We start from the raw sequence: 26,147 nt of genomic DNA, 5'->3' as shown, positions 1-26,147 counted from the left end.
AGAGACCATAAGACAACTGAGGCCCACGTCTGTCTGAATGTGCTAAGAAATGACACAATCCAATGAAATATGGCTCAAAATGGAGCTGCGTGACTGTCTTTTCTATGTGAAAACTAAAATGTGTCTGTGCTTGCCCTAATTCATCTTTTTAAATCCCCATTAGCTTCTCTCAAGTCTATTCTTTGCTACCACAAAACAAACCATGTAACAGAACTCCAAATTGTCTTTATCCTTACCCATTTTCTTGGTAGCTTTCTCTACAATGATGTCTTCAGATGGGTCTGAGAAAACAGGTATGGGAGGATACACAGAGGGACACACCACCTCAAGGGGTGCCTAATATGAATGAATTCCATATTCCGGTACTTATTAGAGAATTGAAGGCACCTCTTAGAAGTTCATGTGATGACCCACTGAGGTTGATCTACTAATATAGTCATCTACTTAAGAGTGGCTACCTGATGACTATTACTTGAATTTTCAACATTGGAAAGCTCTTTAATATTCCACTCCCCATTCAATGAAAAAAGAATTTTCAACCAGTTTAGCAAGTCCTTTCTGCAAGACAAATGCATAGATCGTTAACTTTAAAATCTACCGGAAGCTAAAATATAGGTGCTCCTTGAACCCACGTGCAGGAAGCTTTCGATGAAATCACAATTAATTTTCCCCCCTGAAATACACAGTAGTCAGAAGCTGCTTTTTAATCATCGCTCTTTCTCTATTTTATATGAATACCAATGAATTGTGCAGTACTGTTTTAAAAAACATTTAGAAGGAAAACTCATCACCGGTTGCACATTATTTTTTTTATAAATGTCATTCTACATTTATACCGGCAACTGTAGCAATCTATGCAAACCAGATTTGAATGGTTAGCAAAGCAGAGTATTTACAAACACCTTGGATACTTGAGCATTCACACTCTTTCTTCCTGCCACAGTGAATTTGAATTGGATACCACAGCTGCTGTCAGATCCAAACAGGAGTGCATCCTTCAGCTGCCGCCCCCTACCAAGAATGCCAGGCAAAATCTGCCCATCTTTTATCCACATCTCCTGCCCTGTAGCTCACAATTAGTATTTTCAGGGGAAAAGGAAAATCAAAAGACACCAGAAGTACAGCTTCTTCCCCATCACTGATGGACACAGAGCTGTCAGAAGCACCAACTGAACAAAATCCATCCTAAAATGCTCCTCCTGAACTAGCGCGTGTCTGCACCAACCACCACCACCATCATTTTAGTGTGCAATGTATATAATCAACAGAACCCATTGGGAGCTACTACGTTTCAAGGACTAGAGCAACGCCTTGTAAGCCTTTGTTTGAAGCACTTTGCCCATCGGGCCTATAGCTAAACCCTCAAAGATCATGATATCACAGTGTGGCACTGTCGACGTTCTTTAAGAGCTACAAAGTAAAACAAAAACCTATGTTCTGTTTTTCTTTCTACCCAGAGATCATAAAATTATTTGCCCTTACTAGTGAGAGATTCATATATTACATTAGTCACCTTTGTATCTCCTGTACCTATTTTAATCTAAACCTGAGTGTTCAGGGAGCCTCTTAATAACTACCATTTTAGAGCAACTCATTATGGTACGGATTTTAATATCTCTTGTTGCCCATTTTTCTACCTGTAACAGGTAATACTAGAGCTTCATGCACCAAAGTAGCATTTAATGAAGCCTAATGTGCATCCCAATGAATCTCTCATGGCTAAAGAGGTAATACTGAAACACAAATATTTTCGTGTTTGGAGCAGATTCTCTAGAGAAAGGCACAAGCAATGCGAGTAATGAGTGACAGTTTCGTAAAGGTTAATATCTCCTTTAATCTATTTTTATAACAGAAAGGGAAAACACTGTATTAAGCATTGGGTATGCTTTGGGGATTACAGAAACAATTTCAACTATTATGTATATGTTAAGCCATAGGGAAAACAAGGAATCCTACGCATAGATTTTATTTCATAAAACACAGAAGTGTTTTAAATATATTTCTTCTTTCGTATTAAAGAAGTGCCTTAGGAATGCGTGAGCATGTGTATGTGTGTGCAAAAAAGAAGAGAAATAAAACTGCCCTTAATACTGGACCAGCAACTGTGATTGTCACGTCAGGTAATGAAACCATTAAATGCACGGTATTAAGAAGAGACAAGATGCAATTAGCCAAGAAATTACTCTGATCTTAGTGACATTTTCAAAAAATCATAATACAATATACATTGGAAGATGTGATTGACAGCCTAATCCAGTTTTGATGGGACGTAGTCCACACACTGTGAGTAAAGCAGTGCATGTCCAGATAAAGCTCACAGCTGCGAATCTCTGATATGTCCTCACAGTCTTGTCACCCAGGAAATTCCTCAGGTTTAAAAGATGATGAAAGTATCGACCATTAATGACAGGATCATCTCCTGCCCTGAAATAAAATGTACTAATCCCTTTTGCTAGGTCTATGAATTCCTAATATAAATTATATAAACTCTAGTAATTCATCTCTGTTAGCACAGTTGTGTTTGGAAATTGTACAGCAGTCTTTGCCCTATTTGAAATGCTAGATGAAAGCAAGACATGTTCGTTTAAGCTGCAGCATAAAGTAATTTAACAGAGGGGGCAGAATAACTTCTGTAAAATGAGAACTACAGATGGAAAAGAAGGGAAGTTTAAAAGTTCTAAGGTGGCTCGATGGATTTATGCTTCATCGTTCAAAGAGACCAGAAACACAAATGTAAAATTTTTTAATTAAGCATAGGCCCTTTAACTTTGAATGGCTAAATAAATGACATCGAACAACTGTTGGTGACTAACAAATAATTATATGGAATTAACAATTATTAATCAGAGACCTTGCAATTCTCAAATAAACAGGGTATTAATGAATAGCTAAAGCAAGATGATTTTCACCAGTTTTATAACTGATGTTTGCATTGTGATTATGTTAATGAAACATTCCAGCGTAGACTTACATATATGTTCTGCATTAGATAGAGACAATGCATGCTGTGAGATATCTACATATAAAAACACAGCAAGAAGAGTAAATAAAGCGTGTTTGATCTTTGAAACTCAGCAATTATTCCATGGTAAGAAAGCTTTTAAAAGATAATGATGGTATTATCAATGTATTCATAATCTGGTTAATATTACTTTCATCATATTTCCTGATTTTTTCTTTATTTTTAAATTTGACACTAAATATCACTTTAACTTACTATTGGAATTATTATTCAAGGAAAAGTACAGACTGATGAAACTTTGCTTTCTGAAATGTAACTTGGAAGAAATGGAACACATACCTCAGGACATGACTAAATAGTAGAGTCTTTTTTTTAATAAATATACTAGATTTCATCTATGGGAAGAATAATTAAATGATAAAGAGACTGCCATTACTCAAAACACGTTGATAACTGCTCTTCGGAAACACCTTCAGAACAGTTGGCAAATCACATGAATCTCTCCGATAATCATACTTTACTTTTAATAACAATCAATACTTTCACTCTTTATCTGTCTTATCTACTAGGCTTCAAATTACTTTGTTCTGTTCTCCAAACCCAAAGCCGTCTTTGATTGTTAAAGATTTACTATCACTAATATTCTTTAGTAAATTTGGATAACGCCATAATTTATGACCACCAAAAAGTAGACATAATCCAAATGTCTATCAACCGGTGAACAGATAAAACTTGGCATATCTACCCATACAATGGAATACCACTCAGCAATAAAAAGGAATCGGCTACTGATAAATGCTACAACATGGAGGAATCTTGAAAACATTACACTAAATGAAAAAAGCAAGACATAAAAAAACACATATTATATGATTCTATTTATACAAAACGTCCAGCAAAGGAAAATCTATAGCAGCAGAGAGCAAATTAGAGGCTGCCTGGGGCAAGGGGTGGAAACAGAGATTGATTCCAAATGGGTACGAGGTTTCTTTTCGAGGTAATGAAAATATTTTAAAATTAGAATGTGGTGCTGGTTACACAACTCTGTAAACTTCCTAACCCTCATTGAATTGTACACTTAAAATGGTTGAATTTTATGGTTTGTAAATTATGTCTCAATACAGCTCTTTTAAAAGGAGAGAGAAAAAAATTAAATGAGATATTATTTCCTTAAAAAAAAAGCAAGACTAAGACAGAATAGGAGGGTAAATTACAAAGAGGACCTTTGAGAACTAGCATTAAGAGCACTTGCTAAGGTGATTGTTGATGGAGATGATGTTAATTTGAAATAATGGTCATTACGTTTTAGTCAGCCCTCACATGGATTGCTATATGGGTGCTTACTATTGCCTTGAATGGCTTACTAATGGTTACTATTGCCTTGAAATGAGGTCACAACCCAGCAAAGAAACTGAACAGTTGGCAAATAAACTAACAATCCGATAGCTTTTTTGAAGAGGAAAGAAAAGACAACTGTTTCTCGCCAATAGCCTATCTATGTTGCCATGAAACTCCAGCAGCAGTCACTAGCACACATACACATGTCTTTCTTCCAGCCATGAAAATTCACATCCACAAAACCCGCCCCTGACTTCAGAGCTCACAGTATTCCCAACCCTATAGGAAAGAGAACAGAGTTAACCAATTTTTTTTAATGTCTGCCTAGTGAGAAAGTTATAGTCAAAACCATTGTCATAAGATCAAAAGCTAACAATGTACATAAATTCTTACCACTTCCAGGGATACAAGATACCCTACAGGTATGATGGGTTGCATCTCATTCAAGCCCCTCAGACTTCAGCAGGTTTTAGCAAACTTGAAATTTGAGGCAACCCACATTTTATGGAGGGTGAAGGGAGTGGAGGAAAGGGAAATGACCTATTGTACGTTAGTTATTTGAAATATTTAAATCTGTGCACAATAGTGTCAGGCCATAAAGTAGAAGCAAATCAACTTTAAAAGTCACATACAACGAGAGGGGGGTAGGTAATGGATTATGCCACTTATGACTCAGTTTGACAAAATACTGCAATTCCACTGCTCTAAATGGCTTTAAATTTATTCAAGGTGGGTAGAACCGTGGGTGTTAATATGCTCACCAACTTGCTAATGTTAAGAAGGTGCTTGTTCTAGAATCATTATTTGCATCTGAGTGTTTAATCTATTGAATTTTAAATCCCATGGTACTCTCTTTTTATTCCAAGCTCCAGCATCTTTTAAAATTACCTGCAAATTGTGTTCTGTTTACAAGTCTTGTGGCAACTTTTGTTGTAGTTTGAGATATCAACTTCTATTACTCTTGTTTTTTCCCCCTAGAAAAGCAGTTTTAAAGGAAAAACAAAGATTAAACTTTTTCCCGTTGTTAACAGGTTTAAATAGCAAAGAGAAGGAAAAAACTCTTATCCAGGGTAAAGAAAGAATATAGCCACAAAATAACACATAAAAATAAAGCTACTGTGAAACTACTGGTAACCAAAGTTCTCAATTTTTTATCCCACTTGTTTATTTATAAACCTTGATCATAGAGTAAAGAGAAACCCTGGGAATGTATTAAAACTCTCCTTTTTTTTTTTTTGTCTTCAGTTTGGAACAAAGTTCCTAGGCACCTTGACAATGAAAAAAGTATATATAATTTTCCTAAATTTTTATATGTGACATTTTTTTTCTCTTTGGAAAATCACAATTGTACTTTATGTGTGACTAAGTATGATTGTTTCTTTATTTAAGGTAACTAAAGATCATTGACCTGAATTGTTTCAAATTGCTTTATATTATCCACACTTTAATCCATAAGAGCACAAATCATTGGAATTTAGATTTTCTCTTAAAATACAATCTTTACTGTATTTTGTGTTATTTAGAGAAATATAGTATAACTTGAAAAGATGACTCCAATTTAAAATGGGTCAAAAAGTAAACAAATATGCTTAAAATTGTGTGTTAAAATGCATAAAGATAGAACTAGCATTTGAGAACTTTTTTCAGGGGTTTTACCAATTTGTCATTTATATCCCATTTCTGGGCAATCAGCTACAATTTTGGCATTGTGTTCTAAAGCCGAAAACTGTCTACCTAAACGAAAAGTAACCTCATTGCCGCCCGCTCAGGTTGCTATTTCAGTCTACATAGTATGAGGGGTTAAACGGAGAAGAAGAATAAACTGTTTCAGGGCCATTAACATTTCTACCTTTAAAAAGGAGTGCCTTTCTGGTGCGTACCGATTATGAAATGCCTTCTGTTAAAAATACAGCACTCTAAGCAAAAACATTGCACGTTTACTCTTATTGTCATTAGACTTTAACGATTCATCTGACTTTTCTCTTTTAATGTAAAAATTCATTTGCAAAAGATATTTCCATAAGCAAAGACCAACTCCTGTATCTCCCTGTACCACAATCAAACCCAAAGAGAAATGAATAAAGTACAGGAAAATCTTTTGAAATAAATTTTGATTTTGGGAATAATGGGTCAGAATTCTTACACAGAAGATGCTTATCCCTTTTCTGTACATATCAGAAACAAAGGCATAGGAAATAGTTCTTTCACAAGGAACAAGTTCATCATTGGTGTTGCATTTCAAAGGGTTGTTTCATACAAATGCCGTTCTGGGGACCTAGTTTAACATTTAAGGGGAAAAATCCAATACACAAGTAAATCACTATTTTAGTAGGAAGGAAGGAAGAAAGGAAGGAGAGAGGGAGGGAGGTCCCTCCGGTTACCATGTATTCAATCACTATTTCAATGACCAAAAGTCTACTGTACTTACTTCTTGAAATTATTTATATAGGGGCAAATTTTCCCACCTATGGCCTTTTTTTTTAAACTGCCTCAACTATAGAAGCATCATACACTTAATATAAGTCAAAAGAACTGAAAATTAATTTAAATTCTATTTATGTAATTAAGAGAGATTGGTAATAGGAAAGCTTGCAGAAATAGAATTGCTTCTGAATTTTCTGAGCTAGAGGATTTTTGTTTTCCACTTAAAGCAAATGTTAAATTTTTTTTTCTGTCAAAATCCTAAATAGCTTTTTGACAGGTCTGTTATGGTTAATTAATTACTTTCATTTGCACTAAGTTGTATACTTGAAGATGAATAGTACATGATAACAAAGCCAGCCTCCGTGAGGGAGACCTTTGGTGGTCTATGCAGTCTGCTGCCTCATTACAGAACTAGCTATCTGCAGGAAGCCTGACTTTGAAAGGTACAGCACGTCCCATAACACCCTCCCCTAACTGAGATGATTGTAGCTTCTTCCGAAAAGTGATGATTAGGAAAGAGAAAAGCAAAACGGAATGCTGTATGAATATTTCATGTAAATGAAAGCAGGCACTTAGCGACGTGCATCTTGATTGATGCTAGAGTGCCTCTAAACGTCTTGACATTGAAGGGTTCCGACTCGCCTTTCCTCGATGACTGCTTCAAGAGCGGCTGTTAATAGCAGAATATGGCCGCAGTTAGCTGAAGGGCTCTTTATTACCGGCTGATATTAAATAAGACCACAGGCCTCGGCTTAGTGTAAGTGAATTCTAGATAAAAGAGACTTCAGAGGGAACCCTAAATGAGATGTGATGGTTATGTTTTATTTGGGTTTTTATTTTTTCCCCTCCCTGGAGCATAATTGTTTATTTCACCTTAAGCCCCCTCAAGAAAGAGCCAAAGGACTCAAATTGCTGTGCAGGAAGGGGCCCCATCAACAAAAACGAGATGGAGTCTGGAGGGATGCATGCCATCTCCAAACCATTTTAAGTAAATAATAGTAGTAGAAGTAGTAACAGTAAATGAGAGAAAAGCCCTCAACATGGGAGTTTTTAGAAATAGAATTATTTTAGAGATAAGTAGCAGTTTTCTAGATTTGTGCAATAAACCATCAGTCCCTTACCCTCCCTCCATAACTGCAAGGTTTATCTTCGTAACAAGGAAGGAGATCACTTAAACTCAAGCAACAGAATAAGTACAAAATGCAAATTCAACTGGTAGAGTTTAAAGCTTTAGAAATGCAGCTCAATGGCAGGGGTGAGAAGGATGACATAGGTTTGCGACACCACCACAACCCCCCTCCCCACAATGTCAGAGACTTGGGTCATTTTCCTCCAGAAAATGCTTGGGTCACTGCCATTTGCTTAGGTCAGGATTTCCGCCTCCAATGGCTCTTCACAAATCATCTGTCTTTGAAGGGTAGATAAAGTCTCCATGAGCTGTGACCACCAGAGAACTTTCTGTCCATGACTCAACCAGAACAAAGAGCCCAGAGAGTCACTGGCAATAGCCCAATAGGCCAGCAGCTCCCAGCCTCAAATGCCACTACTCTTCTGTGAAAGTCACCTCAAGACAGAAAGAAAAGGAAGAGAGAAAGCTCAGGAAATACGTCAAAAGCCCTGAGCTCCCTTAGAGAGTTCCAGTTGCGTTTAAAAAATTCAACTCTGCGAAATGATGGGCCACCGAAAACCCAATAACCTGTTTTGTACTTTCTCAATGTCCCTTCTCCTTGACTCCCACTCAGGAATCCTGAGGCTCCTTTAAGGGGAGACAATATTCCATGCCAGAACAAAATGCAACTCCGAGGGGTACAGAAACACACGCATACGGATTGAAGAACAGACAACTTGATATGCTTCTCAGTCTGCTCAGATCGGTATCACTGAATCACAGAACGGGAAAAGCCTTTTCAAAATCACTTAGTCCTTTCTCCTGATCCAATGAGGCAAAGAGAGGGACTTGCCAAAATCACCCACTTAAGGAGTAGCAAAGCCAGCCCTAGGTTGTAGATCTCATGATTCTCAATCTTTCTTTCGTATGTCACCCAAATTATTCTATCATTAATGTACCATTTTTTTTAATTCACGTGGTGTCTTTCTTTCAGATACTCAATTTTTAATTGATAATAATTTGTCTCTTGTCTTATAGTATCCTGGACCCTCTTACACTTGTTTAAAACATTAATCCATGGGTAGCGATTTCATTAAAGAATTTAAAAAATCACATATATCTAAAAAGCACTTTCACTTTAATTATCCAATTCAGCCCATCCAGAGGTCTTAGAAAGTAGTTCTTTTTTTCTGCTTTAGAGAGGAAGAAACTGAGACTGAGTGCCTTGTCTTCACTAAGGGAGATGGTGACTGACAGGGCAGAGCCTCATACCCACATCTTCTGCTTCCAAGGTCATTGCTTGTTATCACTTACTCTGTTATTTAACAAATATTCATTAGGCACCCACTATGTGCCAGGCTTCTGATTCTATCTCAAGATCATCTATTACTATTTAAAGACTGTTTCACATTTTTCCTATATTGGAACCCAATCTTTCCATATTTGTCCGGTCAAGTTTTGTCTAATAGCCAGTTAGAGATAGTGTTGAAGAACTGGCCTGTGCTTGCTTAATTTTTATCTACCTCTGTTTTTCACAGATGCCCCGTATGGTAAACATATGGTTTCCAAGTGAGGTCCTAATGGAAAACTCTAGATATAAAGATGCACTGACTTTTCAAATGGCATTAGTAATGTAAGAGAGAACAAAGAAATCTGCAGTCCTGTCGGCTTTTAGTGAGTTACAAAGCCTGACAGTCACACACACAGCTTTCAGGGCCATAGGAAGCAGGCAGGAAAAAAGCTGCACGCGGCGTTTAGAAAATGACAAGTTGTAGATCCTGGATGCCGTTATTATTATTAAAATTAAACAGAGACTTAATCTAACATGCCCTGGGCAGTCGTGCAAATGACTTTAATAAGTGTAAACTGAGGTATAGATCGCACTGCACTGAACCTATGCTTTAATTAAGTTTCGACGCAGCCAACGACAACAACCATGGTGCACACGGAGGCTAGAAGCTGCAGGCCGTTCTCTGCCTGCCTGAGCGCGGTCCCTGGGAACCAGGCAGGAGCAGCAGCCGCTGATGCCACAGTTAGATATTTATGAAAGAGATGCTCTGAATTTTATCGTAGCATTATAGATCAATTTTCAGGACAGAGTCCTTAACAGTGTATTCGGAGGCTAGGTACAAAACCAATTTTATCTGCTTCAGTGATGTGTGAACTGTATGAGGAAAGACATCTCCCAACTCTCTGATAGCTTATCTTCCCTAGTGACCATTTATGCATGCTCTTGTAAATATACATATTTTACAAGGGAAGGGAGGGGGAGAGGAATGCTCTTTAAACTCTCCTTTGAGATGACCTTGAAGTAGAAGAATTTGAATCTTCCAGGAAATTAGCAGCCAAGCGTATTTCGATAATGATGGGTGGGTGGGAAGTGCCATTCAGAGAACTGGCAATACCCTGGGTTGTGGGCTCTTGACCAGAACGTCTTTCCCATTGAGGCCGTTTCTTCAAGGAAAACAGAAAAGCAGAGCCGCCTGGACCTGAAGTCAAGTCCTTCCCCTTACACTGGAGGGCTTAGCAGGGAAAGAGGTTATTACAAAGAAAGTAACAACAAAAGACATGTTGATTTGGTATTTTCTCAGGCATGTAAGTCTAATGAACATCAAGAGAGAAACGAACAAGCTCTTCTAAGCAACTGCACAGGTAATCAGTTGCTGTCACAGAAGAGCAAGGATGGCAGAACAACAGCCATGAAAATTAACCTTTACTTTATGTTGTTTATATCAAGACTATGGAGTCTATCCATATGTAAGCTAGATTGATCGAAACGTGTTTTCCTTCTTTTCTGTTTCCAGACTGTCTGGATATAGGATGCCACTTTAAATCCTACACTTTCTTTTTTCAGCTGTGTCTCCCTTCCCCTACTTTTGGATAAACATCTGAAGAGTGATTCCTCTCATATTCCCAACACTTGGGCTCAAATATCTAGTGGGCAGATTTCATATGCATTGCCACATACCTTCAAATAAGCACCTCTTTATTGCCTAGGCCAGAGGTGGGCAAACTTTTCTATAAAGGGCCAGATAATATACGTTTTAGGCCTCAAGAGCCATATGGTCTTGTCACAACTACTCAACTCTACTATCATAGCATGAAAGTGGCCATAGACTATACACAATAAATTAACGCGACTGTGTTTCAATAAAAATATATCTATGGACACTGAAAAATTAATTTCACATAATTTCCATAGTTCATAAAATATTATTATTGATTGTTTTGTTTTTTTTCAACCACTTAAAAATGGTTAAAAACCACTCTTGGTTCGCAGGTCATACAAAGAAAGCCAGCAGGTGGAATTCGGCCCGTGGGCTATAATTTGCCAAGCCTTGACCTAGAGAAAGCATAGACTGTCAGAATTATATATGCTGCTATAGTAAGACTATTAAAGATATTTTATACAGCTATTGTTTTCTAAAACACGTGCACCATTTTACACCTATAACCTAAGCTATCTCTTACAACACCGTTAAGAGGCAAACAACGGGCAAAGTATCCAGCCTGGCCTATGTTGGAACATTGCTATGTGAAACCCTAGGCACAAAGATAATCAAGTGAAATGACCAAGATTAGAAATGAGGACTTTTAATATATTGAGTCCACTTATCACATATAGCTCTGGTTACGTGCTGCTTTCATAACCCTTCAGTGGTACAACTCAATCTTTATATACTTTAACAGTCACACACACCTTCCACTTACATCCAGATATTTACATATTTCAGTCAAAGTAAATCATAACAAGTAACTGTGATCTTATTACTTCTCTCATCTGAAGATGTTTGAGTCCACCCACCATCAGTATCATTTCGTCTGGGAGGGGAGCAGATTGGGAGGAGTGGCTGTTATTTCTTTCAAGTCTTACATCAGAAGCAACAGAGTACGGTAGATTTTAGTGTTAGGGAGACCTGGGTCTGAATCCTGGCCCCTCGAGCCTATTTACTTCTGTGAGCTCCAAAGCACTATGAATGGGAATTATAATATTTCATTTACGGGAGTTTTTGTGAGCTGAAAGACAACACACATAAAGCCTGGCTCTCAGTAGATGCTCGATCAGTCTTCATACTCATTCCCCTTTCCAAGGGCTCCTCAGAACACAAAAGGAAGGCCATTGTAAATTGGTGAGCTGGCATCCTTGCCTCTTTTCAGGTTCAATTTATCCACAATGCTACAGTGCTACAGGTTTTTGAGGGGACATTTCTCCATTTATTCTTAGGTAGTCCATAAAAGGAAACCTGGTACTAACGTGACTTGACTTCTCCTTTCATCCAGGTTCATTCCATAAAATTCCCAATATTTAACAAAAAAAGAGAGAAGAGTTTCCAAATGCAACACATTTTCTGTTTCATGAGTCCATTTGTCATATCAGCTTGGTGGTGCCAATTCCAGGATTAAGTCGCCAGTTCACAAGCAGGCATCATTATAGACTCAATGGTAATGGCATTTTCAGCTACATAGAGAGCCAGCAAACTGTGATTCCTCAACTGACCAATTTGAATAATGAGAAGAACCTCCATTCTGGCCAGGAACCTGAGACAGTCTATGACACTGTGGATTTTTTTCAGATGAACAGTGGCTGTAAATGCTCTTTCCATTACTTGCTTCAATCTACCTTTGTTATTCTGCCCAGACCCCACGCTCAGCCCTGGGAACATAAAAATCCGCAAGCCACAGTCCCTGTTCTCGCTCCCTCCCAGTCCAGCGTGGAGACAGATGCATACAGAGATGACAGCACAATGTGATAAGGCTGTGTGAGCACCTACAAGGGATGTGCAAAGCTGTCTGCCCACAGGAGTCAGACAAGACTTCTCCAAGGAGGTGGACTTGGATCTCAGCCTTAAGAGATGAGTAGAAGTTTGCCAAAGATGGAGAGCATCCCAAACAGAACAGAGATGACCAGGTCAAGAACTTCACGGTGGCAAGTCCCTGGATACCTGCTGGGCTGAGGTGAGTACACGCTCCTTCGAGCCACCACTGTAACTCGTTAAATCCTCCATTTCAGAATTAACAGCACAGCACTCCAGTTTTTTCCTCCCCACTAAGCTGTAGCATAGACTTCCCAAAGGCCATAGGTACCTATCTAACGAAAAAGAGATCATCAAGATAGTTTTAAGTAAAAAATGTAGAGAATGATATATTTTAACCTCAAATGTACTTCCAAAAAATTTTTATGGAGACAGATTGGTAACTTATAATGTATAAAATTTACTTATAGGTACTTGTGGGCCCTACTATAAGAATTGGTAAAAAGGGCACACAATAAATGATGAATCAAAATTTATGTGAATGAATGAGGAAAATCAGGTCAAAAACAAATCAGGTCTTTTCAAATATTGGGTCATATAAAAATAAGTAAAGCTACAAGATCTGACACTTTAAGAGGAAATCCGAAATTATGTCCTACAGCAGAAGGAAGCGTCTCCCACCCCCTGCCCTGCTCAACTTCAAGTACTGGGAACCCCCAGCAACAGCAGTCCCACTGGCAGGCAGTGTCTGGAATCAGTCCTGCTGACCCAAACCAGATGTGAGCCATATTTGGGGTAAGTCTGTCAAACTGCTGCCATCTCTTTCCAGAGCATGCTTACCCAGCGCTCATGATGGGGCTTCTACTCAGTACTCTGAGTCCCTGACTGGGATGATAGTACTGAACCAAGCTCGCTTAGCTAAAATCTCGACATCCTGCATAGTTCTCTCTAAAGGCCAGATTGTCTCTAAAAACCCCAGCTACACACAAACTATGGTCCTGGGCCAGCCTGCATGGACCACCCAGAATAACAGTGATGATAGCATCCTACCTCCTCATCTCCTTTGTCAGGAACCTCTTCCTGTTTCATTACATCAATTACTTCATCTCACCCTGTCTACACCTGCCAGCCAGCATTGACCCAGTGTTTGCCTCCCCTACATCCTGCTACAGACACTGATATTTGCATTGCTGTCTTCTCACTGTAATCGGAACAGTCCTGCCGTGGATTAGGGACCCAGGACCACGCTCAGCATTACCCATCCTGCATCCCCAACACTGGACTCCCGCTGCCCAGAGGCAGGGCTCTCAGGGAATCTAGCCCATGGTAGAAGACTTATAGGCATGTTGCTTTCCACTGAAGCTCTGTTTAAAACACGAAGTATCTGAGGGCGTTTTTTAAAAATAATAGGGGTGACAATTTCTGCTAATGCGAGCGTGTCTTAAACTTCTGTAGACTAGCAGATGGTGAGTGTTGCCTCATTGTGGGACTGAGATTCAGGTTTCAGAGTCTATTGAATTATTAACTTCACAGTACAAGTCTTTGCTAACCTTCTGCACCCTGTGCAGGTTAGTTTATTTATTAATAATCACCATTTATTAGTGATATATAAATGGTGCATGAAGACATAAGCAAAGTGACTGCTATTTACATCCATGGTTTTAAAGTGTGTTCTCTCATCACCTCATTTTGTGTGTTCATTTCCCTACCTTTAGCAAAATCTATGCAGAAATCAGGTGAACAGCAAGTATATGAAAGAAAATAACCAAAAATGAACTGTAAAGAATATGTCCTCATATGTAAAGAGAAAATAGGTTTGAATATCAAGACATTTTCAGTATTCTAGAGTGAAGAGTTTGAGTCCCACTGTTAATTCTTTTCTTTTTTGATGGCATAATTCACAATTAGCAACCTTAAGTTTTCTTTCATTATGAATTATTATAACCCCCAAACCCAGCCAACTTTTTAGGTACACTGAACAATTGTTCTCAATTTAGAAATCAAAATAAGTCTCATTAAAATTACAAGAGCTTTTCTAATCTTAAGAGCTGAGGTTTTAAAGCAAATCCTTAATGTGTTTAGATTGTCATTCACTTTTTGTACCCAATTTTCTGTCTTCACTGGTTAGACAATTAACCAATATTCAAGTTTATGAAACACTGAGAAGCACGAAATTTACATAAATAAAATAAATTAACACAGTTAAACAATGCAATATTGCCTCCTGACATCTCCATTTTCAGATGTCATCAACAAATAATCAAGATATCAAGGCAGGGTAGGCATTGTTCCTTAATAATTGCTTAGATTATCATAGATTCATTAATCATTACAATATTATTCAGAAATTTGTTTTTAATCCAGTGAACATATTGCTAATGACTGAAACATCTAACAGCATCATCTTTTCTAACAGCAGCAAAATGCCAGGGAATTGATTTTAATTAGGTTTTAGAAAAAGAATTATGTGGAATTCAAATATGTCATTCAATTTATATGTCAAGGAGACTCTCGGAGAGGACTGTGTGGTTCACTGGACTTTGGGATAGATGGAGGACTGTGTTTGGAATTCTGCAATTCATTCTGAAAGCTCTCATACACACACACATAGTGCTGCTGAGTATCTTACTCTACTCTGCATTTTTCTACAAGTTTCCTTCTCTCTCCTTGTTCCATAGCAATAACCACCCAGGCAGATCACTGGGATGTCTCGCTATCAAGAAAAATGATCTCTTTCCTATATCTTTCTTTATGTAACCACAGGGGGTTCTGGCTTTAATTTTGTAAGGCAGGGCAGAATTTTGAATTGAGAGTTTATTTAATGTGGTCTAGAATAAACAGGGCCTTCCAGGCAGGCAGAATAAAAGGGAAACCAGGAAAATACCACTACCATTAAAAATGGGCCATTTTGAGGGGGCTGGCCCCATGGCCAAGTCGTTAAGCTGGTGTGCTCCACTTTGGCAGCCTAGGGTTCATCAGTTGGGATCCTGGGCACAGACCTACACATCGTTCGTCAGGCCATGCTGCGGTGGCATCCCACATAGAAAAACTAGAATGAGTTACAACTAGGATATACAAGTATGTGCTGGGGCTTTGGAGGTGGGGAGAAAGAGGAATACTGGCAACAGATGTTAGCTCAGAGCCAATCTTCCTCACCAAAAAAAAAAAAAAAAAAACCCTGAAAAGAATGGGTCATTTTGAGATGGTTAAATGGGGGTGAGGCAATTAGATACATCTTTATCCTCTTTGCAGTTACTATGTATGTGATATATACTACAAGACTTTAAAAATTAATGTCCAAAGTGGATAATGTGTACATAAAGAAAGGCTAAACCTCTCATTATTTATTCCTACTTTCCTCCATTCTTTTATCCACCCACTCATTCACTTAAGATTTATTGAACACCTACTATCCTACCTGTTCTGCTCCCCAGTACTAGAACAGTTCTGTCCTGCCCTCACACAAAGCCAAGATGCTCAGGCAAGAATCTTGCAACAGGGAAGACATCAACACAGTGAGAATCCAAAGCTCTAGAAAATGAGTGCCATGTGATGCTAAAGAATAGTGACTATCATTGCTCTAGTCCAAACTGTATTTCACACAGATTAACAAAAAGTCTCCATGGAAAGGTCTTGCTATTCCAAATTCACTTAAAGCCAACTCATATAATATGAGAAGTGTCTGAAATTGCGGTATGATGTGATACTCGACAGAGAGACGTACGAAGTGCATGTGACAAAAGGAAAGGAGTCGGGGAGTGAGAGATGGGGAGAGGGGTTGTGCTCATGAAAGATTCCACAGAGAAAATGCCCAAGTGAATTTTTTAAAAGATAAGTAGGAATCTACAAGAAGACCAGGAGGAGAGGGTATCCTGGTTGAATGAACCAGCAAGAGCGAAGGCTGGGAGGAACTGCCACTATTTCCATACAGGTTCTAGCGGAGATGATAGAGCTGGAGGATGAGGAGGACCAGGTCAAGCCTTGTCTACCTTGCTAAGAAACATGGGTTTTATCCTGTAAGCCAGTGGTTCTCAAACATTTTGGTCTCAGAATTCCTTTTTTATGCTTAAAATTTATTGAAGACCCCAAAGAGCTTCTGATGATGAGGTTATATTTATCAATATTTACCATCTCAAAACCAAAACTGAGAAAAGTTTAAAATATGTGCTTATTAACTTATTTTAAATGATCAAAAGCTCATTGAATGACAGTATAAATATTTTTATAGAAAAAAAACTATATTTTCCTAAAAAATTTAGTTATTTATTTTTGCAAATCTTATTAATGTCTGGCTTAGTAAAAAAGCAGCTGAATTCTGCTCTCTATTTCTTTCTTGTTTCTTTTTTGTTTTTTACAGATTGGCACCTGAGCTAACAACCGTTGCCAATCTTTTTTTTTTTCTTTTTTCTGCTTTTTCTCCCCCAATCACCCCAGTACATAGTTGTATATTTTAGTTGTGGGTCCTTCTAGTTGTGGCATGTGGGACACCGCCTCAACGTGGCCTTGACGACCGGTGTCATGTCCACGCCCAGGATCCGAACCAGCGAAACCCTGGGCCACCAAAGCGGAGCTCACGAACTTAACCACTCCGCCACGGGGCCGGCCCCTGCTCTCTATTTCTGCATTCAGTCTGTTGGTATACAGAGTGATAGCACAGAGCCACTGGAAAATTCCACTATACATTCAAGAGAGAATGAGAGTGAAAAAGATAAATAAAGTTCTAATATTATTATAAAATAGTTTGACCTTCCAGATCCCCTGAAGGAGGCTCAAGGACCCCCAAAGGTGTCCAGGCCACACTCTGGGGACACTAACTGTTATAGTTTGGGAATTGAAAGTTATATTTTAACAAGGAGCATAAACTGACCACATTTGCATTTTAGAAAATGATGTTTCAACTGATATAGATATGAAGACAACAAAGTTAAGATATTCTAGAAAATATACCCAAGTTTCACAAATGGTACAGAAAATTTTTATGTTCTTTAAGCAATGGCTTTTCACTCCAGGGATTTTAATTTTGAGCACCATCAAGACAACATATACCTCTTCAAATATATTCAATACTTGCTTGGTCCTATAACTGATATAATAAGAAAAGTAATCTGGATAACTTCATGCCAATTAACTTGAAAATTTAAACAAAATAGATACATAAAAAAATTTAATTTACAAAAATTTTCACACAAAAACACAGATACCCTGGACTAATATTAGGACTAATATTCATCTTGAAAGCACCAGTAGAGTCATAGCATTTACTCACAGAGGATCAGTTTACATTTGACCAATCAGATGTCCCCTCTGGTTGGCCTATGCCTGTTCTAATGTTAAAGATAGAAGCTGCCACCCTGACCTCTATGCGTGACATGACTGAATCAAAATAACTTTCCTGCAAATAAAATTCCAAAGCCAAATGGCTTCACTTTGGAGATATGCCAAACAGTCCAGGAAAAGAATTATTTTAAATTTTGTTTTAAATAATTGAAAAGAATTATTTTAAATGGTTTTAAATAATTTAAAATTATTCCAGAGAAAAGGAAAAGAAAAACCACTTTCCAACTCATTTTAAGGGACTAACATAACCTTGATGACAAAAAGCATACAAGAAAGGAAAAGTAAAAGATAACCTTGGGACCAGCCCTGTGGCATAATTAAGTTCACCTGCTCTGCTTCGGTGGCCCAGAGTTTGCAGGTTTGGATCCCGCGAGCGCAGGCCCACATACCGCTCATGGAGCCATGCTGTGATGGCATCCCACATACAAAATAGAGGAGGATTGGCACATGTGTTGGCTCAGGGAAAATCTTCCTCACCAAACAAACAAATAAAAAAGACACCCTCATTCACAAACCTAGATTGAAAATTCCAAAATAAAATAAAAACAAATTGAATATACAAAAATAATAATATATCATGACTAAGTTAAGTTCATCTAAGTTACGTAAGGTTGCTTTAATATTAGAAAATCAGTTCATGTGATTTATCACATCCATAGATGAAAGGAAAAGAATGAAATGACCATCTTAATAGATACAGAAAAGGCATTTGATAAAATTCCACACCTTTTATTCTCAGCATTGGTCTGGAAGTCCCATTTAGCACAATTAGCAGAGTGAAAAGTTATTATTTGAAGAAGATATGACTGTATAAATCCAAAAAACTATGCACATAAGTGTTAGCATTAATTAGTTTAACAACTCGTCAGGATATAGGGTCAATATTAAAAAATCTATTATATTCTTATTATCAGAAACAAACAGAATATGAAATAAAATTTAAAATAGTAGCAAAAATATGAGATACTTAGGAATAAATGTAACAAAAGATTCCAAGAATTTCCCTTTTCCCTTAGGAAAGAGGGAAACAATAAAGTATATTAAGAAACTTTAAAGAAGACCTAATGGAATGGAGAGAGCTTCAATATTTATGCATAGTCATGTGCCACATAAGAACGTTTCAGTCAACAACGGACCACACATATGACGGTGGTCCCATAAGATTAGTACCATATAGCTTCTGTGTGTAGCAAGCTCCACCATCTAGGTTTGTGTAAGTATACTCTGTGATGTTCACACAATGATGAAATCACCTACCAATGCATTACTCAGAACCTATCCCCATCATTAAGTGACGCATGACTGTATTAGAAGACTCAAAATTATAAATCTGTCAATTCTTCCAAATCAACTAATAAATTCAAAGCAAGCCCAATCAAAATCCCAATAGGCTTCTTGTGGGAAGTATCAATCTGACTCTAACGTTTACACGAAAATTCACAGATAAAATAGCCAAAGTACTCTGCAAGATGTACAACATGAGAAGACATGCTCTACCAGATATGAAGAGTTATTTTAAAATATAGTAATTAACTGGAGCTGGCCTGGTGACCGAGTGGTTAAGTTCACACACTCCCCTTCCTTGGCCCAGGGTTTCACCTGTTCGGATCCTGGGTGTGGACATGGCACCACTCATCAGGCCATGCTGAGGTGGCATCCCACATAGCAGAACTAGAAGGACCCACAACTAGAACATACAACTATGTACTGGGGGGATTTGGGGAGAAGAAGTAAAAAGAAGAGATTGGCAACAGATATTAGCTCACGGCCAATCGAAAAAAAAATAATTTATATATGTAGTAATTAACATATTGCTGACTGTGAGATAAAAAAATTGCCCAAAGTAGAACAAAAAGATCCAGTCCTTTATGTGTATGGGGACTTGATTTATGACAGAAATGGTATTTCAAAGCATTGGGAAATAACTTTATTTTGTAAATAAAAATATGCTGTTAACATAGCATTTACATATAGGGATCCATATCTCACAGCGAGCACAAAAATCAACTCTAAGTGTCAACGATAAAACTCTAAAGTTTTTAGAAGGTTATATAAATTAATACCTTTAAATCCTCAGTTTGGGAGGGAGTTCTCAACTAAGACACCAGAAAGTACTAACCTGAAAGGAAAAGATTGATATATTTGATTACATTAAAATTCAGATCTTTTCTTTGTGAAAAGATACAATCAAAAGTTAAAGTTAGCCCAGATATTAGGGAAAGTTATTTGCAAAACATCTACCTCAAAGACTAGTATCCAGAATACATAAAGAATTTCTACAAATAAATAAGACAGAGAGTCCAACAGAAAAATAGGCAAAAAAAAAAAAAGGAATAGATACTTCACAAAAAAAGAAATCCAAATGGCCAATAAACATATGTGTACCTTATATGTACCATGTCAGATTCTTGGCCTAAAACTGTCTCTGCTGTCTCTGGACACTTGTTCCAGCCCGGGCCATCACCAAAGCTACCAGCTCTGAGGGGACTCTGACCAACTTCATGCACATACAACCTACGCGCACCTTGCCTCAAGCCCAGGCCAAGCACCTCTCACCTCTTTCCCAGAGACTTCTTGGTTGATAGTTAGGATCTCAACACCCACACACGCAGAGTCCAGAAGTGTATGGGAATCAATGTCCCATGGGATCAAGCTTTGACTAGTAGAAGATAGGAGTCAAAGAATGAATTCTCCCTTTTTCCTATCTTTCCTGCCTCCCCTCTTATTACCCACAGATTGTCATGAGAAACAATCCCTTACACTGCCTCTCAGAAAATAGTGCCATGAGAGTGACAATCATTTGCCCTTGATAGAAGAAGTGGCTAGTTCAAAATGCGTTCTTGCATTAGCCACTTCTCCATCTCTGCCTCACTCCCCAGCCCCTCAGTACTGCTCGCTGGGATTACAACTTTTGTTGAAGCAATAGCACAACAGCTTAACCTCAAGATCTGCTTTCTGGGGAACCCAAGCTAAGGCAATACGAAATGTTGCTCAACCTCATTTGCAATCACTGAGCAACCACAATGGGATACCAAACACATCCATCAGATTAGTAAAAACTTAAAATTCTAATAGTAGCAAGTGTTAGCAAGAATGTGGAAAAACAGAAACTTGTATACTGTTAGTAGGAGTGCAAATTGGTGCAACCACTTTGGAACACTATTTGGTATTATCTACTAAAAGTGAATATTTGCGTTTCTTAGAATTGAGTATTTCAACTCGTGGTTGTATACCCTAGAGATATAGCAGATTTATCATGAAGCTAATCAAATTTAAGCCTCAAGGTCTCTCACTGGCATGAAGCCCCCTCCAAGTGCTGGCACTAATTTTGGGTGTGTGTGCATGTATGTGTGTGTGTTTTAAAGTAAGTTCCCCAAATTTGATGAGCTTAAGGCTCCAAAACTCCTGGATCCACCCTTGCCTGGATAAAATTGCTCAGGATACAACTACAAGAAGTAAAATTGTTCCTAAAAGCCCCAAACTGGAAACAACCCAATGACCACCAACCATCAAATGATGTATCAGTCAAGGAACTCTGACTGGGAAAGGGGATTTATTATAGGAATTCAATCTTATATAATTGTTGGACAAGCTAGGGAAATAAAGGCCCAGAAGGGGGAGTTGGAGGATCAGAGAAGGAGTCACTAAGCAAACAATCTTAAAAGCCAAGCTGAAGTGGAAGGAGAAAGGGACAGCTTGTGAACACATCTCCGGTAAGCTGCTGCCTTGGGGTAACTATGATCTGTCTGAGTCCATAGCCAAGGGGGTGTGGAGATCCTTTGGTCAACATGGCCAACAGTCAAGAAGAGATGGACAGCCTGGAATCCACTGGGCACCTCTGTGTCTGTCTCTCACCACATCTTCATTACCATGAAGATTTTCAGAAAATGATGGTTGCTGCTTATTTCTGCCTTCCAAGTATCATGCACATTCTCCTTTTAGCCAGCTTTAACTCAGAACCCACACAAGGAAGGGAATTTTGGAAAGTGAAGTTTATAGCTTACCCAAATTAACACATTACAATTCAACATAAATGAATAAATTGTGGAATATGCATGCAATGGGATGCTATAGCACTAATTATGAATAAAGCTCTGCTCCACACACGACATGGATGAATCTTACAAACTCAATGTCAAGAGAAAGAAGTAAGACACACGGCAAGCTTCATTCAAGCAAGAATTCATTGTGTGTGATTCCACTTATACAAGGTCCAAAAAGAAGCTAAACTAAACCGCATTGATACAAGATGCATACCTAGGTAATAAAACTAAAGAGAAAAGCAAGGAATCAATTACCATGAAAGTCAGGATAATGATTATCTCTAGGAGGAAGGGGAGGTTGTCATCTAGAAGGGCTTCTGGAAAGCTGGCATTATTCTATTTTCCACTATGGTGTTTGTTACACAGTTTTTGCTTTGTACTTATTCATTACTTTTGCATTTCTATTTTATACATTTTTCTGCATATATATTTCATAAAATTAAAGAAAAAAACAATATTTAATAAACTGATGTTTGCCACTCTCTCTTTCAGTCTCTGTGGGACCAGGCTACCACACATCACACTGAGTCCTCGAGGAATATGGAGAGAGGAGAGGGAGTGCTCCCTCTCTCAGAAGTTTCAGCAGTGGGGTCCTCACCCATGAGTCTGCTTTCAGCAATTATGATGAATTCCAGGCAGGTTACTATGTCTGGATCTGTAGACTTATGAACATTATCTATTACTAACCATATAGATTGAATGTTTGTGTCCCCCAAAATTCACATGTTGAAACCTAATCCCCATTGTGATGGTATTCGGAGGTGGGGCCTTTGGGAGATTAGATTATGAGGGTGAACCCTCATGAATGAAATTAGTGCCATTATAAAAGAGACCTCAGAGAGCTCTCTCACTCCTTCTGCCATGTGAAGACACAGAAGAAGACAGCAGTCTATGAACCAGGAAGCAGGCTCTCACCAGACACCAAACCTGCCAGTGCCTTGATCTTGGACTTTCCAGCCTCCAGGAATGTGAGAAATAAATTTCTGTAATTTATAAGCCACCCAGTCTATGGTATTTTGCTATTGCAGCCTGCACTAAGACACTAACTAAATCATCCTTCAAAGCATAAGAGCAGTTAAAATGCTTCCTGCAAAAAAAGCAAGGATTGAAGAAGATAAAGTAATATAGGCACAAGTGAACAATGAGAAAATACATAGCTGATGTTTCTTCTCCTAGTATAAAACGTTTTGCAGCCTCAATATAAGGTAAAATCAATAAAGATCAGCCTTAACAGTTAGCAAAGTTATCAAGAATTTAATTTGATGAAGATTTAAATTAACAATTGTTTACAATGAAATTTGTCCTAAGAGTATATTATGTGTGAATAAAAAACTTAGAACACTAGCACTTTCTATAGATGTTGAGCATTTTATTTAACCACCCTAAGGCCTGAGCACCCTATAAAATTAGTGATAAAAAGAGTACCTATACCCCATGGGAGGATTAGATGGGATAATCTGTGTAAAATGTTTCAGATAGCATTCAGTATACCAGATATCTTTCTTAACTTCTGTTTGGTTTTTGGGGTTGTTTTTATTCAAGATGTCCATAAACACCCTGAAGAATGCATAGAATATGGAATAAAATCTCAAATGGCCATAACAAAAAGGAAGAAATTTAAATCAGATCTTTATTTTCTGAGAAACTACAAAATCTACATGAAGGAAATCAAGTGCTACAATATTTAAACCTGAAACAGGAAGAATTAAAAACGAATGGCTCTCCAGTAGATACTCAGCACCGGCATCTGGTTTTAAAAGCACAAAATATTGTTTATATAAGGCCTTCAAATACAATGGTAGCAAACTTTACATGATACACATACGGATAAAACCATTTGTCTTCACAATATTCTCTGAAATTAACCCAATTTGCTTTCAGCTTGAAGGTCCTATATTTTTAAAAGCAAGAGTAAATTTTATTTGTGTCGGAATACTAAAAGAATCTTCTTTTATTTACAAGATAAAAAACAAAACATTTCAATAACTCAAAGGTAAAACACCCAATTTAGCAACGAAATAGTCTTCAGTGAAGAAACACGCTCTTCAATGGGACAAAAAATACTGATTTGAATTCCATTGAACTGGCTTCAAATTGTATCACCAGGAAGTGAAAAATATTGGGAAAGTAATATTATTGACTTGAGTAGACATTTTGCCAGTTTTGTCATGGCCAATGCTTGAGCTATAATTCCTGTGCACAAACCGCAAGCGTCTCAAAGCAAGTCGAGGAGACACTACGGCAATCTCTGCTTGGAGCTTTTAGGAAGGGAGAGAAAAGGCTTGTCTCAATGCTCAGAATCCCACTTTTTTGAGACTATATTAGGGAAAGATCCACAAGGGTCTCAGAACAATTTTTCTCAAGGTCTATGACTCTAATGTACGATATGACTTAGTGACGCCTCGCATATCTGTGCTTCGTTAACATATAGCCAAATAGCTCAAAATATTTTTCAACAATTTCTTAAATTAAAATACAGACAAAATGAAATTAAAGACAAATAACCCCATCAGGGTAAAAAAATAAGATAAAAGATATGAACAGACAATTCACAGCACAGCAACCTAAATGCCCTACAAGATATGCTGAAAAGACATTGAAACTCACTAGCGGTGAGAGAACTGTTTTAACAAGAGACGTCAGTGTACAAGAACGAGACTGGCAAAAATATAAAAAAGCACTAAAGTCTATTTTAGGTTGAATGTGAGGAAAGGGACACTTGCATCCATTGCTGGTGGGACTAAATGAAGTGCTCCAGCCAAATGAGTGAGTAAGTGAAATTACACAAAACCTAGGCTGACGTCAAATTTTGCCAGCCTAGATCTGGCCATGGACTCTTTTAAAGGATATGGCAAAATCCACACTGATGGTGATTTCAAGGAGCAGAAGGCAGCTTTCAATGTGGACAGATTCTTCCCATTGCCAAACAGGATAGAAAAACTATAACCAGGTGACTAGTAGATTTCACTGAAAAAAAATCACTGTGTGTGTCAGAGGTACAGAAGAAAATTAAGGGTTTTAGAGTCCAAAAGCCCTAAACTTAGCAACTCATTGGCTGCTTAACTTGGAAGTTTTTTAACCCCTGTAAATCTTAGTTTCCTCAGCTCCAGAATACTATAGCCCTAACTTTGGGTTATTGTGCTTATTACCTATCACAGTATGGCACCCTGTGACTGCTCGATACATGCCATCTTTTCCAAGGCCAGAGGGTGCTGACTCCTTTTTATTCTTTCTAGCTAGCAATTAGGTCTCATATCGCTTGAATGAAGAGCTAAGGTTATTTTAGGTCATTTCTGATCCCAAACCTGAAGAAGTAAATCTATTCTTTCATTGATACACATGGATAACTCACAGTGATTCACATTAGAGTGCGTTAAATGTCCCATCTTCTCCCTAGGACCTGCACAATATCCTGTCTTTACACTGGCCATTTTCCTCCAGAACAGAGACTATTCAACCCCTACCAATTCAGGGAATTTAACCACCCTTGACGTTCAATAATAAACCTAAAAATAATTGATCTATAATTTCAGTTTAAATGATCTGACATAGCCAGGCTACTTTTAAATGACAGCAAATGGGATTTTTTAATGGAAATATTGATAGGCCCTTAAGCGTATTGGGGAGCCGAGGACAATGACAATGATATTGCACTAATAAACTTAATGCCATGGAGATTGTCTTTTTTAAAAATGTGTCTTTTCTTTATCACAGCATAATACCTAGCTTGACAACAGAAATGTCAACAGTTAGGGCTCTATTCTTCAAACCGTCATGCTCTATTAATGCTGTTTTTCACTGGGATTTACTTTGTCAAGGAAGGAAGGACCAAAGAGGAAAGTCTATGGTCTTCCTATTCACCAAATCCCTCTTCTCAGTGATGCACAGATGACTAACTACTCCCGATGCCACAGGAAGAATGAGAGTTGAACACCGGCCAAAATCATCGAGGGAGCAGGCAGAAAAAGCTAGCCTTGTATAAGTAGAATCATGCTTAGACAGGAAGAAAAAGAAAACAGAGTAGGGGAGAGGAATGCCAAGGGGTGCTCCCTGTGCTGTGTTTGTGCTCTTTCAGTTGGGGTAGCAGCAGAGAAAGGCTGTGCCACGCAAGTATAACCGAGCACTATTGGCTGGGGCTGAGAATAGTGGCTTAACTGGGGTCCAAAAAAGCCCGTACAGCT

This window comes from Equus asinus, chromosome 2, assembly GCF_041296235.1.
Source record: "Equus asinus isolate D_3611 breed Donkey chromosome 2, EquAss-T2T_v2, whole genome shotgun sequence".
Taxonomy (NCBI): Eukaryota; Metazoa; Chordata; class Mammalia; order Perissodactyla; family Equidae; genus Equus; species Equus asinus.
Note: the sequence above shows the minus strand (reverse complement) of the source record.